Source organism: Balaenoptera acutorostrata, chromosome 11 (assembly GCF_949987535.1).
Source record: "Balaenoptera acutorostrata chromosome 11, mBalAcu1.1, whole genome shotgun sequence".
Lineage (NCBI taxonomy): Eukaryota > Metazoa > Chordata > Mammalia > Artiodactyla > Balaenopteridae > Balaenoptera > Balaenoptera acutorostrata.
In genome coordinates this window covers 18,661,701-18,675,259 of record NC_080074.1, presented here as the reverse complement: position 1 = coordinate 18,675,259, position 13,559 = coordinate 18,661,701, and the positions used below count along the sequence as shown (strand labels likewise).

Genomic DNA, 13,559 nt, shown 5'->3' with positions numbered 1-13,559 from the left:
AACCCGGTGGGAGGTAAGACCCAAAGGTGGACACAACTACCACACGCAGTGACGTAATGACAGCTTCGCTTCATGAAGATTGACCAGAGAGGGGAAATGAGGACCAGGTAGAGATGAGAGAATGGACATGAGAGGCTCTGTGGAAGTAAGCTTTATGAAGATTGACCAGCGAGGGGAAATGAGGACCAGGTAGAGATGAGAGAATGGACATGAGAGGTTCTACGGAAGGAAGCTTTTTGAAGATTGACCAGGGAGGGGAAATGAGGACCAGGTAGACATGAGAGGCTCTGTGGAAGTAAAATCTAAGGACTTGGCCTTGATCGAACATGAAGGGTGAGGAAGATGGAAGGTGTCAAAGGCAGTGATGGAGGCCAGGACTCCCTGCTGAGCAGGCCCTGGGGGCCGGGGTAACACAGGAGACTAACCAGCAGCATCTTAGGTGACTGTACAGACAGCAACATGGTTGCAGAATCACCAGAAGGGCCCTGTGGATGGCTCCAGCCTAGTTCAAAGGGACACATTCTGAACTAGGTCCATTTACATCTTGAAAATCCTCACACATTGAAATGTTAGGCGATTCCCTCCCACTTTGAACCCAGCCCCTGGCCCCTTCCATCACCATGACAACCATGTGATGACAAGCTACTAATAGTATTATTGCTTGATCAACGTGTAGCATTATCAATTAGAAGCATTATCAGGAAGGATTTCTACCCCACCTTGGAGATCTGATCTTCCCCTGGCTAGTGTCCAGCTTCCCATGACACACAGAACTTCCCTACCTTGTCTCTCACCTCCTATCTCCTTCCCCCACCATACATCCCTAAGCACTGACACATTTCCTTATGGACCCTGACTTTATTCAACACGCTGGTATCCCTATGAGTATCACTTGGGTCCTTCCACATGGAGGATGAGTGGATCAGACAAATTCCAAAATTACATAAATCGTACATGGTCATAAGAATAAAGGTAAAGCCTAGATGTCTCAGGACAAAAAGGGATGGAGGTATGGTATCACCCAAATCCATTCTCAACTATCTGAGACACCTTGGGCAACTTACCTCACTTCTCTAAGACTCAGTTCCCTTAATTTCAATAAAAATATTAATAGTATTAGAGAGGTCTTATGAGAATTAAAATAATACACATAAAGTACTTAACTTAGAGCCTGGCATATGACGAATGCTCAAAATCTGTTTATGATCACTAAATGATAAACCCCATATGGGGTGTTTTTAGAGCAGGGATTCGTTTTTGAACTAGTTTTGAACTAGTTTGCCTGGTTCGTTGCTATGTCAGCACTGCCCAGTGAGTCCATGTCCCGGGGGAGGTGCACAGTTACTATCTGTTGAAAGAATGAATGAAGGTTACTACTGTTTAATAAGCAAGGAAATAAAGGATGAAGGGCAGGGGGGGGGGAAGGGGGGTACTATGGAGAGCAAAGAGCAGAAAATTAACCAAAGTGTTGTCTAAACCCAAGCTGATAGGCAGAAGGTCAAAGAAAAACTGTCCCAATGTAGATTGAGGCCATCCTTGACAGTAATTGCATGTTTCCAGCACTGAGTGATAGAGGGAGTTAGTGGCACCCTCAGTAGAGGGAATATAGAATGAAGAGCAAGCTTGGGACGGGTGGATCTGAAATCATTTAGGTTTTGCATCTATTTAATTTGAAGTGGTTACTCAGGAAAGACGTTGATCAAGCAATAATACTATTAGTAGCTCTCGAGAAGTGGGGCATGGGCCCTGATACTCTGAAAGGAGGTCAAGGCTGCAAACACAGATCAAGAAGGAAGATGTCAGGGGTGTGGTTGAAGCCATGAGAAAGGAGAGAGAAAGAACACTACTGACGCTTGAGAAGCAGCCACTGCAAGACGGCAAAGAGGAGCCACTTCAAATTTAATGCTAACACGGCCTGTCTTCAGAAGTTGTTGGTTTAAGTGGTGGGAAGGAGGACTCCGAGGTCTGGTGGGTTGATCAGAATGATGTGTGGAAACAGAACAGTAACCCTGGGCCACTCTATATCCCAGCAGAACGGACTGCTGAGACATCGCCACTCACTGTACCTGAGGGCGTACGTCTCTTCCTCATTTTCTGGTACTGATGTGCTTTGATCTTGGCCACCGTGCGCAAACAGGCCTCGGCAGCATCCTATCCAGCTTCTGACAATACACTCCAGCAGTGGATGAGGTGCAGCCTTGTCCAGAAGCTCGGGCTTTGGGTCTTTGATATCAAGTCTCTGATACTTGTAACACAATGTATTAATGGAAGTCGCTGTAGTATTTCATGCCTTGAAGGCAGCTATTCTATTTACCATATCCCATTAGCCTCCTCATAAACTTCTGCACTATTATGACTTTAGTAGGTCACCAGATAAATACGAGCCTGTCACTCTTCAGCGGTCGAAGCCAATGCCCCTCCTCTGGCCAGGAGGCCCCTCCTCGGGTCAGGGTCCCTGAATCTGCCAGGCCGCACCAGCCCCTCCCCCTTCCGAGCTTACCCAGGTCTGTGCCGTTGCTCCAGTGAAGCATTTACCACCATGGACAGCAGTTCTCTGGCTCCACACCTTCCCTACCAGATGGAAAGCACCTAAGGCTTGGGGCCATTGCTCATTCACTCCTGCAACCTCAGGGCCTGGAACAGCGTGGGAGACAGAGAGGGTCCGTGAGAGATGTTTGCTGAATGAATGCACAGGAGGACAAGAAAGAAGGGGAAGGGAGGGAAGGGAGAGGGGTGGAGGGGAAGAAAAGGAAAGAAGGAAGGGAAGGAGCTCGGAGGGTCTAGCAGGAGAACATGGCCACTCCTGTATCCTCGCTCAACTAGCCCTCCTCTCCCCCGAATGCCTCTTATCTTTGAGAGGAATCCAGTGGGAGTCGGGAAAGGAAAAGAACGCTCTGCAGAGCCAGATGATCAAATGGAGTAGGCCCAGGGATCCATCGGCCATAGAAGTTGATGTCAAGTGATGGTCCAGCCCGAATGAATGAACCGGTGTCGAATGAATATATGAATGGATGTGTCTTGCTCAAGGGAAACGTGGATACCTCAATGCAGTGCTTAGCAAAAGGAAAAGTGAAATCTGCTGAACACGATATAAAAACGAGACTTACCTAGGACTTGAGAGAAAGCTGCACAAATCCTCCCAGCAGCTGCTCATCTTCATGTGCCAAGGCAGCTCTTGGTACACTCTCCAGAAAGCCGTTTGCCTTTGGAAGTATTTGACCAAGATTCGGTGGAAATGTGCTTTCTTGTGATTCGTTGGGTTCTGAAAGGCATATGGACCGCTCTCTCTGGCGGGAGTGATTACACCTATTTAAAAATCAGTTACAGTTACTCTGCTATACAGCAGAAATTAACACAACATTGTAAATCAACTACACTCCAATAAAAATTTTTTTTAATTAAAAAAAATTTTTTAATAAAATAAAAATCAGTTACAATAGAACACATCTGACTTTTTAGTCTATGAAGACACTATAGCAAACAGATAACAGCTCAGTGGCCATAATTAGAGACAACAAAAGTCAAGGTAGCTGGAAAAAAATCTGAAATATTAAAAATGTATCCTCTTCTGCCCAATTTAATAAGTCATAATCCTAGTTATTACTTTAAAATGTATATCTCAGAAATAACTAATTTTCTTGTGAACTGCATTATTATGAACTTTCATCAAATCTTTAACCGTGGTCATTTTTTTTTTTTAATTTATTTATTACTTATTTATTATTTATGTTTGGTTGTGTTGGGTCGTCGTTTCTGTGCGAGGGCTTTCTCTAGTTGCGGCAAGCGGGGGCCACTCTTCATCGCGATGCGCGGGCCTCTCACCATCGCGGCCTCTCCTGCTGCGGAGCACAGGCTCCAGACGCGCAGGCTCAGTAGCTGTGGCTCACGGGCCCAGCCGCTCCGCGGCACGTGGGATCTTCCCGGACCAGGGCTCGAACCCGTGTCCCCTGCATTGGCAGGCAGACTCTCAACCACTGCGCCACCAGGGAAGCCCACCATGGTCATTTTTAAGTCTTTTGTCATTTACAGACAGTTCTGGGTGTACTCTGATGCTTTTGCAAATATGCTCCTATAAAAGGGTTTCATCTTCAAGAAATTCATGGAAAAGACTCTGACAAGTACAGGTTTCTGGTAACTGACTGTACTGATGAACTGAATGAATAAGCATTTTCAGAACTCTAATGAAAAACTGATGAACTCATAAAAGTGCTAACAAAAGATCAAGATAAAAAAAAAAAATAATTACATGGGACTGAGTGAACTGATGAGGATGAGTATAATTTTTCTGACTTTCTGTTTGAATTAAAAAAAAAATCCCACAAGGACTCAGAGGCAAAGAATATACAAATCAATTTTCACTGCAAAGTAAAGGAGCTGCTACAGTGGAGGATTACTGGACGGAATGTCAATATTATGACATAGTATGAGTGTGTTTCAGGTTTGGTAATTGCAATCATTGTTGCTTTTGTTGTGGTCATCCATGTACAATGCTTGATGTCAGTCTATTTATCTCTTGTAAAAATAAAATACAGTGTGTGTGGGTGTGAAAAAAAAAAACCAATAAGGACCTACTCTACAACACAAGGAATGATATTCAGTATCTTGTAATAACCTATAATGGAAAAGAATCTGAAAAAGAAAACATATATATATGTGTGTGTATGTAAAAAAAAAAAAAAAAAGTGGACAATAAAAAAAAAAAAAAAGACTTTGCCTTCCAATGCAGGGAGTGCAGGTTCCATCCCTGGTCAGGGAGCTAAGATCCCACATGCCTTGTGGCCAAAAAATCGAAACATAAAACAGGAGCGATATTGTAACAAATTCAATAAAGACTTTAAAAAAATAATAATAAATAAATAAATTCACCACAAAAATGTATCCTCTTATAAGGCAGTCAGAATTCATCAAAGAATTAGTTACAGCTATGATCACTGACCTAGATTCTGAGAAACTTTGTGAGCATGTTGACTTTTCATGTTGTCTGCCCCCTCCCCCAAGGAAATACTTGTAACCTACCTTTCAGTTTTAAATATACACCATGGTTACTGCTTAAATAAGCACTTTGAAATATTTGAGGGCATGCATTTTGGAGAAGTTAATCTGCTGCCTGCATCTCATATAGGGCAAGGGGTAGCCGAGCAAAAATTGAAAGCAAATTGGATTTTGGAGCCAAGATTACTATACTGCGTTCCCAAAGAGAAATGGTTCCAGTAGATCATAATATCCAGAACCAAGCTTCTCTAAAACAAAAGCGTTTTGTTTCAGTCTTGGTGACATATATTCTTGAAAACTGAAATAGAAGTATTTTTAATTTCCTGCTTGACACTTTTTCTTGCAAGACAAATGGGATGCACAGCTGGATGACATGCCAAGCCCAGCTCTTCAGAAGAAATGTAACAAAAAGGGAGCCCGTTGTTCAAATTACCATTCTGCATTTCCGCTGAAATGAATTTTAGGTCATCTACCCACTTGGAGAGGCACCGTGCTAGCTGGTCTAAACTGTGCAGATTTGCCCAGATGGCATGTGTGGTGCTTAAAAGACAACTCCCCTCCCCCAATGGGTGTGGCAAAGGCATTTTGTGGGTAGTAAATTGGTAAAGTGGGTGGGGAATGAGAGAAAAAGAGAACTGGGACAAATATTACCCTGACTCCAAGATTTGGAGTGTTAAACACAATGCTTAAAGTATACAAAAACATTTTCGTATCAAACACTGCATTTAATGTTATCTTTTTACAACATAACCTCTTGAGGAGGATATGGAAACCCCTGTGCTGGTTAATTTTACATGTTCACTGACTGCGCTAAGGGGGGCCCAGAGAGCTGGCAAAACTTTACCTCTGGGTGTGTCTGTGACGGTGTTTCTGGAAGAGATAAGCACTTAAATTGGTAGACTGAATAAAAAAGATTGCCAGCCCTCACCAAAGCAAGTGGCATGAGGGCCTGAATAGAAAAAAAAGCAGAGGACAGGCGAATTTACTCCCTGCTTGAGCTGGAAGAACATTTATCTTCTTCTGCATTCAGACATCAGCACTCCTGGTTCTCGGACCTTCATTCTCGGACTGGGACTTATACCACTGGCTCCCCTGGTTCTCAGGCCTTTGGACTTGGACTATAGCTGTATACACCGTGGGCTTTGCTGGGCCTCCAGCTTGTGGACAGCAGATCATAGGACTCCTCAGCCTCCATAACTGCATGAGCCAAACCCTCATAATAAATCTCTTTCTATAAATCTGTGTATCTATATATTGTCAACAACAAACTGGCACTTGCCATTAGCACTTGCCATCAGCACTTGCCATCTACCTCTACAAGGATCAAATCATGAGCCGCTGCAGCTGCTGATTTTCAACACCCCCTGAAAGGAGTTCAGGGTGCAGATCAGGAATGAGGTCCTCTGTGCTCTGGAAAAAACTGGCGGAACAGGTCTTCAGATAGTCAGATATTTTCAGGAGATTTTATGAGCCCAATTCTTGCATCTCCTTGTATCTAGAAAAGCACTAAAATCCTTCTTGGTGACGTCTGCTCCTCGTGACTAGCAGTAACCTTCACGAGACTAGCAGAAACTGTCTGAAAAAAATGTGTGCTTGATTGCATGTACTCCCCCTTCACCAAAATCACATATATACTGACCTTCCCCCCTACCTCTTCAGAGCAGTTTCTCAGAGCTATCTGAAATGCTGTCTCCTGGGCCATAGTCCTCATTTTGCCCCAAATAAAACCTAACTTGCAACTCTCATGTTGTGCAGTTTTTTTAAGTCGACAGTTTTATGGCGACCACGAAAGGACCCAGAGTGGACTTCTCTCCTTTGCCTGAACTCTGCAAGGGACCAGAGCCTTGGTACTGGCAGAGGCCCCTTGCACCCATCCGCCTCCTCGGAGAGTCCAGACGAATTTGGGTGAGTCTCTCCTGGTTCTCGGATCTCCCGTATTGGTTGATGATCCGGAGTTGTAGTTGGCGGTGTGTAGCAGGTACCTGCCCCTCCCAGGTGAAAGATACTGGTGGGGAGGGCGGGGGGGCTAGTTGAAAGATTCCAGGGAACACCCACCCAGGTGAAAGATACTGGCGGGGAGGGCGGGGGGCTAGTTGAAAGATTCCAGGGAACACCCACCCAGGTGAAAGATACTGGCGGGGAGGGCGGGGGGCTAGTTGAAAGATTCCAGGGAACACCCACCCAGGTGAAAGATACTGGCGGGGAGGGCGGGGGGCTAGTTGAAAGATTCCAGGGAACACCCACCCAGGTGAAAGATACTGGCGGGGAGGGCGGGGGGCTAGTTGAAAGATTCCAGGGAACACCCACCCAGGTGAAAGATACTGGGTGGGGGGGGCACTGGTTGAAAGATGCCAGGGTTTGCCAGTTGTAGGAGACTGAGTGGTCTGTGCTGAGTGGTTAGGTAAGAGGCTAATCTGATGCTTTTCCTCAAATTGGCTGCCTTAATAGAATTGGTCAGGATAAAAGTGAAGATATTACATGAGAGCTTTGCTCTGAAGAAAAGGGACAAGGTTCCTCCCGGCCGGTTACTGCTTTCTCAGGCGACTGAGAAATTTACGGGAGTGGTGAACGCAGAGTCCTCATACTGTGCAGTGGTCCCATAGGGAAGGCCACTCATTAATTAAAACACTTGCTCGTGGGGGGGGGGTTGCAGGATAAGAATTGGCCATTCAGGCCATCGTCAAAAAATCTACCAACAATAAATGCTGGAGAGGGTGTGGAGAAAAGGGAACCCTCTTGCACTGTTGGTGGGAATGTAAATTGATGCAGCCACTATGGAGAACAGTATGGAGGTTCCTTAAGAAACTAAAAATAGAACTATCATATGACCCAGCAATCCCACTACTAGGCATATACCCTGAGAAAACCATAATTCAAAAAGTGTCATGTACCACAAGGTTCACTGCAGCTCTACTTACAATAGCCAGGACATGGAAGCAACCTAAGTGTCCATCGACAGATGAATGGATAAAGAAGATGTGGCACATATATACAATGGAATGTTACTCAGCCATAAAAGGAAACGAAATTGAGTTATTTGTAGTGAGGTGGATGGACATAGAGGCTGTCATACAGAGTGAAGTAAGTCAGAAAGAGAAAAGCAAATACCGTATACTAACACATATATATGGAATCTAAAAAAAAAAAAAAAAAAAAAAAAAAAACTGGTTCTGAAGAACCTAGGGGGGCTTCCCTGGTGGCGCAGTGGTTGAGAATCTGCCTGCCAATAATGCAGGGGACACGGGTTCGAGCCCTGGTCTGGGAGGATCCCACATGCCGCGGAGCGACTGGGCCCGTGAGCCACAATTACTGAGCCTGCGCGTCTGGAGCCTGTGCCCCGCAACGGGAGGGGCCGCGATAGTGAAAGGCCCGCGCACCGCGATGAAGAGCGGTCCCCGCACCGCGATGAAGAGTGGCCCCCACTTGCCACAACTAGAGAAAGCCCTAGCACAGAAACGAAGACCCAACATAGCAATCAATCAATCAATCAATCAATAAAAAAAAAAAATAAATCTTTAAAAAAAAAAAAAAAAGAACCTAGGGGCAGGGCAGGAATAAAGACGCAGATGTACAGAATGGACTTGAGGACACGGGGAGGGGGAAGGGTAAGCTGGGACAAAGTGAGAGAGTGGCATGGACATATATACACTACCAAATGTAAAACAGATAGCTAGTGGGAAGCAGCCGCATAGCACAGGGAGATCAGCTCAGTGCTTTGTGACCACCTAGAGGGGTGGGATAGGGAGGGTGGGAGGGAGACGCAAGAGGGAGGAGATATGGGGATATATGTATATGTATAGCTGATTCACTTTGTTATAAAGCAGAAACTAACACACCATCGTAAAGCAACTATACTCCAATAAAGATGTTAAAAAAAAAAAAAAAAAGAATTGGCCATTCAGCGATCCGAGCACCCACGGTGGTCTTAGACTATAGAAGGGAGAAACCGAGACACGAAAGAGGGCTGAATCGACTCTAGGGTGGTGCCTACGGGAGTTAAGCTCACAAGCAGCACACTGGCCACCACACACCTTCATTAGTAAATTTTATCCCTGACAAATTCGACTCTAAAATGGGAAATAGAGCTTCTCAAACACGGAAACAAGGAGCGTCAGAAAGCCAGGCTCTGACTAACACCTCAGCCAGGTTTATACTTGCAAGTACCTACTTAATCGGAGAAATTATACTAAAGGAGATCTCAATCTAAAATGGACAAATAGGGCTTCCCTGGTGGCGCAGTGGTTAAGAATCCGCCTGCCAATGCAGGGGACACGGGTTCAATCCCTGGTCCGGGAAGATCCCACATGCTGAGGAGCAACTAAGCCGTGTGACACAACTACTGAGCCTGCGCTCTAGAGCCCGCGAGCCACAACTACTGAAGCCCGTGCACCTAGAGCCCGTGCTCTGCAACAAGAGAAGCCACCACAATGAGAAGCCAGCTCACCGCAACTAGAGAAAGCCTGTGCACAATCGAAGACCCAACGCAGACAAAAATTAAATAAATTTAATTAATTAATTAATTAATTAAATACAATGGCCAAATTGGGGTTCTTCCGATATTACAAAATTGCTATTTTTGTGCGCACCATTAGAAAAAGCCGGCCGTAAGATCAAACAGACTGAATGGAATGCTTACTTTGATTGGTATCTAGAAGCTTCTAAACTATAAAAGTCTGCTAGCACTCTGTCTCTGACTCTTCCTCTCCCTCTGCTCCTCGCACGGGTCCTCCTCTATCAGAATCGCCTGGCCCAGATGCTATGTCTTTTTCTCTTGCAACTCTTCTGCCTCCTGCTGCTCCCTCTTCCCCAGTAAAAGAAAAAAAAAAAAAAATCAGAAGTGGTTATAGCTCCCTTTAAGGAGAAACCTATTACAGGGAGAGGAACTGTTCTTGGTGCTTACGTACACACCCTGGACCCAAGCAGAACTTAGAGCCTTGGCTAAGGAATTTCCCGATCCAAGTCAGGATCCATTGGGATTTGCTAAGGAATTTGAATTAACTATCAGGACCTATGAGCCCGGGTTTTCAGACCTGCATCAATTAATACAGCTATTAGTTTCTGAAAGCAAAGCAAGGGAATGGATAGAGAAGGCAGGATGGAAATGCCCCTTAATGGATTTTGAATCACATAGTCCAGAGGCTCGCACTGAATGCAAGGAATTAGCTCAGAAGTTACTCGAACTTATCACTCCTTATAAAAATTTCAGCAAAGCAAAAAGCATATATGACCAATTATAGTTATATAAATTATCAAGCCAAGTTTTTGAGACTAGACTTATCTTGCAAACAAATTAGTCTTAATTTGGTTATATTTGGTAGAAATGAGGGTAATTTTAGAAAGAGAAAGATGTTTCGGTGAATGTTAAATCCCAGTCTTGTTAATGGAGGTCTGTATTTACTAAGACTCACTTCCTGGACAGTTCCTTGCTGTTACATTATATTAATGTAAAGTTTAATTGAATTATTAAAAGGACACTCTAAGTTTGTATCTGAAGCTTATCTCAGTAATCTATCTTTGGATGAAGATCAGATGCCCCACGACCTGCAACCAGGGGATTATGCATACTGGAAAAGACATAATTTAAAATACTATCTCCAACCTGGGTAGAAGGACCCTTATCAGGTACTCTTAACTAGCTCATACACAGCAAAACTGAAGGGAATTGACTCTTAGATTAATTTCCAATTACAAAGGGTCCCGGCACCAGACTGGTCTATAGAGAGGACTGCTGACCTCAAACTCACCTTAAAACGATGCTCAACAGAGGAAACTACACTCACACCAGGACGAGAAGAAGACATCAGAAGTAGACAGCTGACCCAAGATGCTGGACCTGATTCGTATGATCATTTATAATGTTTTCTTGACTTCTTGGACCTTTGCATATAAATCACGTTTTTCTATCATGGACACGATCCTATGCTAGTTTTAAAAATCAATCCAATTGTTGGGTTTGTGGCCAATTACCTGTGTCTAGTACTTCTGGATTACTTTGGTAATTAGAGCCTCCACTCCAAGGCTCTAATTGGATGGCCCTTAGGACTTTTTTATTTTATTTATTTACTTATTTTGGCTGCATTGGGTCTTAGTTGCGGCACGTAGGATCTTCGTTGCGGTGCGCAGGCTTCTCTCTAGTTGTGGTGTGTGTGTTTTTTCTCTCTCCAGTTGTGGTGCACGGGCTCCAGGGCTTGTAGGCTCTGCAGTTGTGGCATGCGGGCTCTCTAGTTGAGGCATGCAGGCTTAGTTGCCCTGCGGTATGTGGGATCTTAGTTCCCCAACCAGGGATCGAACCCGTGTCCCTCTGCATTGGAAGGCGGATTCTTTACCACTGGACCACCAGGGAAGTCCCAGGACATTTATTTTACTTTATTTTATTTTATTTATTTATTTTTGGCTGTGTTGGGTCTTCGTTACTGCACGCGGGCTTTCTCTAGCTGTGGTGCGCGTGCTTCTCATTGCAGTGGCTTCTCTTGTTGCAGAGCATGGGCTCTAGGCGTGTGGGCTCAGTAGTTGTGGCTCACAGGCTTAGTTGCTCCGCGGCATGTGGGATCTTCCCGGACCAGGGATTGAACCTGTGTCCCCTGCACTGGCAGGCGGATTCTTAACCACTGGACCACCAGGGAAGTCCCAGGACATTTATTTTAGAAGAAAGAAAGTTCAGTCCTGTTCAGGCTACTCTTGATACTGCTAGATGGGATCCCCTCACCTACCCAATTAATAATACCTGCTCTGACCCTGGCCATAAAAATGAATTTTCTTCTAAAGTTACTCAAGCTCAAGCAGAGCAACGAGCAAAATTTCAGCCAACGAATAAAACCGCCCACAATTATGGGATGGATTTATGTGGTTAACACCCGGCTATGGTCATTTAAGTTTTAAGGCCCCCCCTTTATCTTGGGAACAATTAAATTATACTAAGGATAACCAGGCTAGTTAACACTAGGAAATTGGGCTGGGAGCCTTATGGACAGTGCCAATATATCATTTCCCTGAAAGATAAGGATTGGTACAGAACAGACTAAGTCAGGTGACCTGAGGATATACTGGGCTGCACCTAATGGAAGTTCTTGGCTTAATTCTCACTTATGACTTTAATAATACTGCTAGCTATATTATTTGTATTTTGCCTGTTTTACAAGATTGTTATTTCTTACATTACCAAATGTGTGACTGAGCCTCCAATATATATAGTTTTATATGAGATCAATGATTGTAATAGTGTAACTCTAGAAATCGGAAGATACAACAAGAGGGAATTTTCCTGCACCATAACAGATTAGTAAGACAGGTGGTCCAGAGTCCTTATTTACTGTTAAAAGACCTAGTCCAGTCATAGCACATTTAGTGGCCTATTAGAGAAATCTTTGCCAGACCTAGGAATGAACCTTCCTAGCACAGTGGGACGAAATGGTCATGAAATGCCTCTCAAAGCATGGTCGAATTTATGACCATGACGGGGCCCTGTCAACTACAAATTGGCACTTGCCATTGGCACTTGCCATCTACCTCTACAAGAATTAAATCATAAACTGCTTCAGCTGCTGACTTCCAACACCCCCTGAAAGGAGTTCAGGGTGGAGAGCAGAAATGAGGCACTCAATGCTCTAGGAAAAATTGGCAGAACAGGTCTTCAGATAGTCAGATATTTTCAGGAGCCAATTTTATGAGCCCAATTCTTGTATCTCCTCATATCTAGAAAAGCACTAAAATCCTTCGTGGTGACGTCTGCTCCTCGTGACTAGCAGTAACCTTCATGAGACTAGCAGAAATCTTCTGAAAAAAATATGTGCTTGATTACATGTACTTCCCCTTCACCAAAATCACATATATACTGACCTTCCCCCCTACCTCTTTGGAGCAATTTCTCAGAGCTATCTGAAATGCTGTCTCCTGGGCTATAGTCCTCATTTTGCCCCAAATAAAACCTAACTCACAACTCTCATGTTGTGCAGTTTTTTTAAGTCGACAGTTATCACCTACATTGTCACAACTCCATCTGTGTCAGCTACGGTTACAAACTGGCAAGCTTGCCAGTTATGACACTTAGAATTTCTGCTGAACAGTCTTTATTAAGATTTCCAACATCAGATTTGCACGTATGGGTGTGAGAGGGTTTTCTGTAGGATTGCTGTCCTGTCACACATTCACACACACGTGAGCCAGCCACTCATTACTCACCTGACTCTCAGATTTTTTCCACTGTAGCTGGATTTCCCACTGGATGAACCAACTCTAAAGAGATCCTTAAGACCATGGAGAGAAATGGCAGCAAGGTCTACCATTCAAAATTGATTTCCTATGCTAGGATTGGGGAATGAGCCCCAAATACCTGCGATCTTTCAGCAGAGGCAGCTGTTCAGACCCAGCTGCACGAGCTTCCTGCGAGGTTTACCCCGGTTTAACCAAGCTCTTCCCGTACCTGTGGCTGAGCTCCCTGGGCCTGAGTGGGTCTCAGTGGGCAGCACTGGGAGGAAGAAAGTCACCTGGAGAAGGAGCAGTCCCTGGAGAGGAGGACCGGGCTTTCCTGCACAATCCTGGAGGCGTGGGGATAGCCAAGGGCACAGCCG

General features: G+C 44.6%; 1 long non-coding RNA gene across 1 annotated transcript in view; it reads right to left on the bottom strand.

Moving 5' to 3' along the window:
• Positions 1-2,276: 2,276 nt before the first annotated feature.
• Positions 2,277-13,559, bottom strand: part of LOC103013745 (uncharacterized) — a 45,562-nt gene continuing 34,279 nt past the window's right edge. The window contains exons 4-5 of the long non-coding RNA XR_009009804.1: positions 3,108-3,306; positions 2,277-2,634 (exon numbers count right to left, since the gene is read on the bottom strand). This is a non-coding gene — a long non-coding RNA (uncharacterized LOC103013745). The remainder of the gene's footprint in view (positions 2,635-3,107; positions 3,307-13,559) is intronic.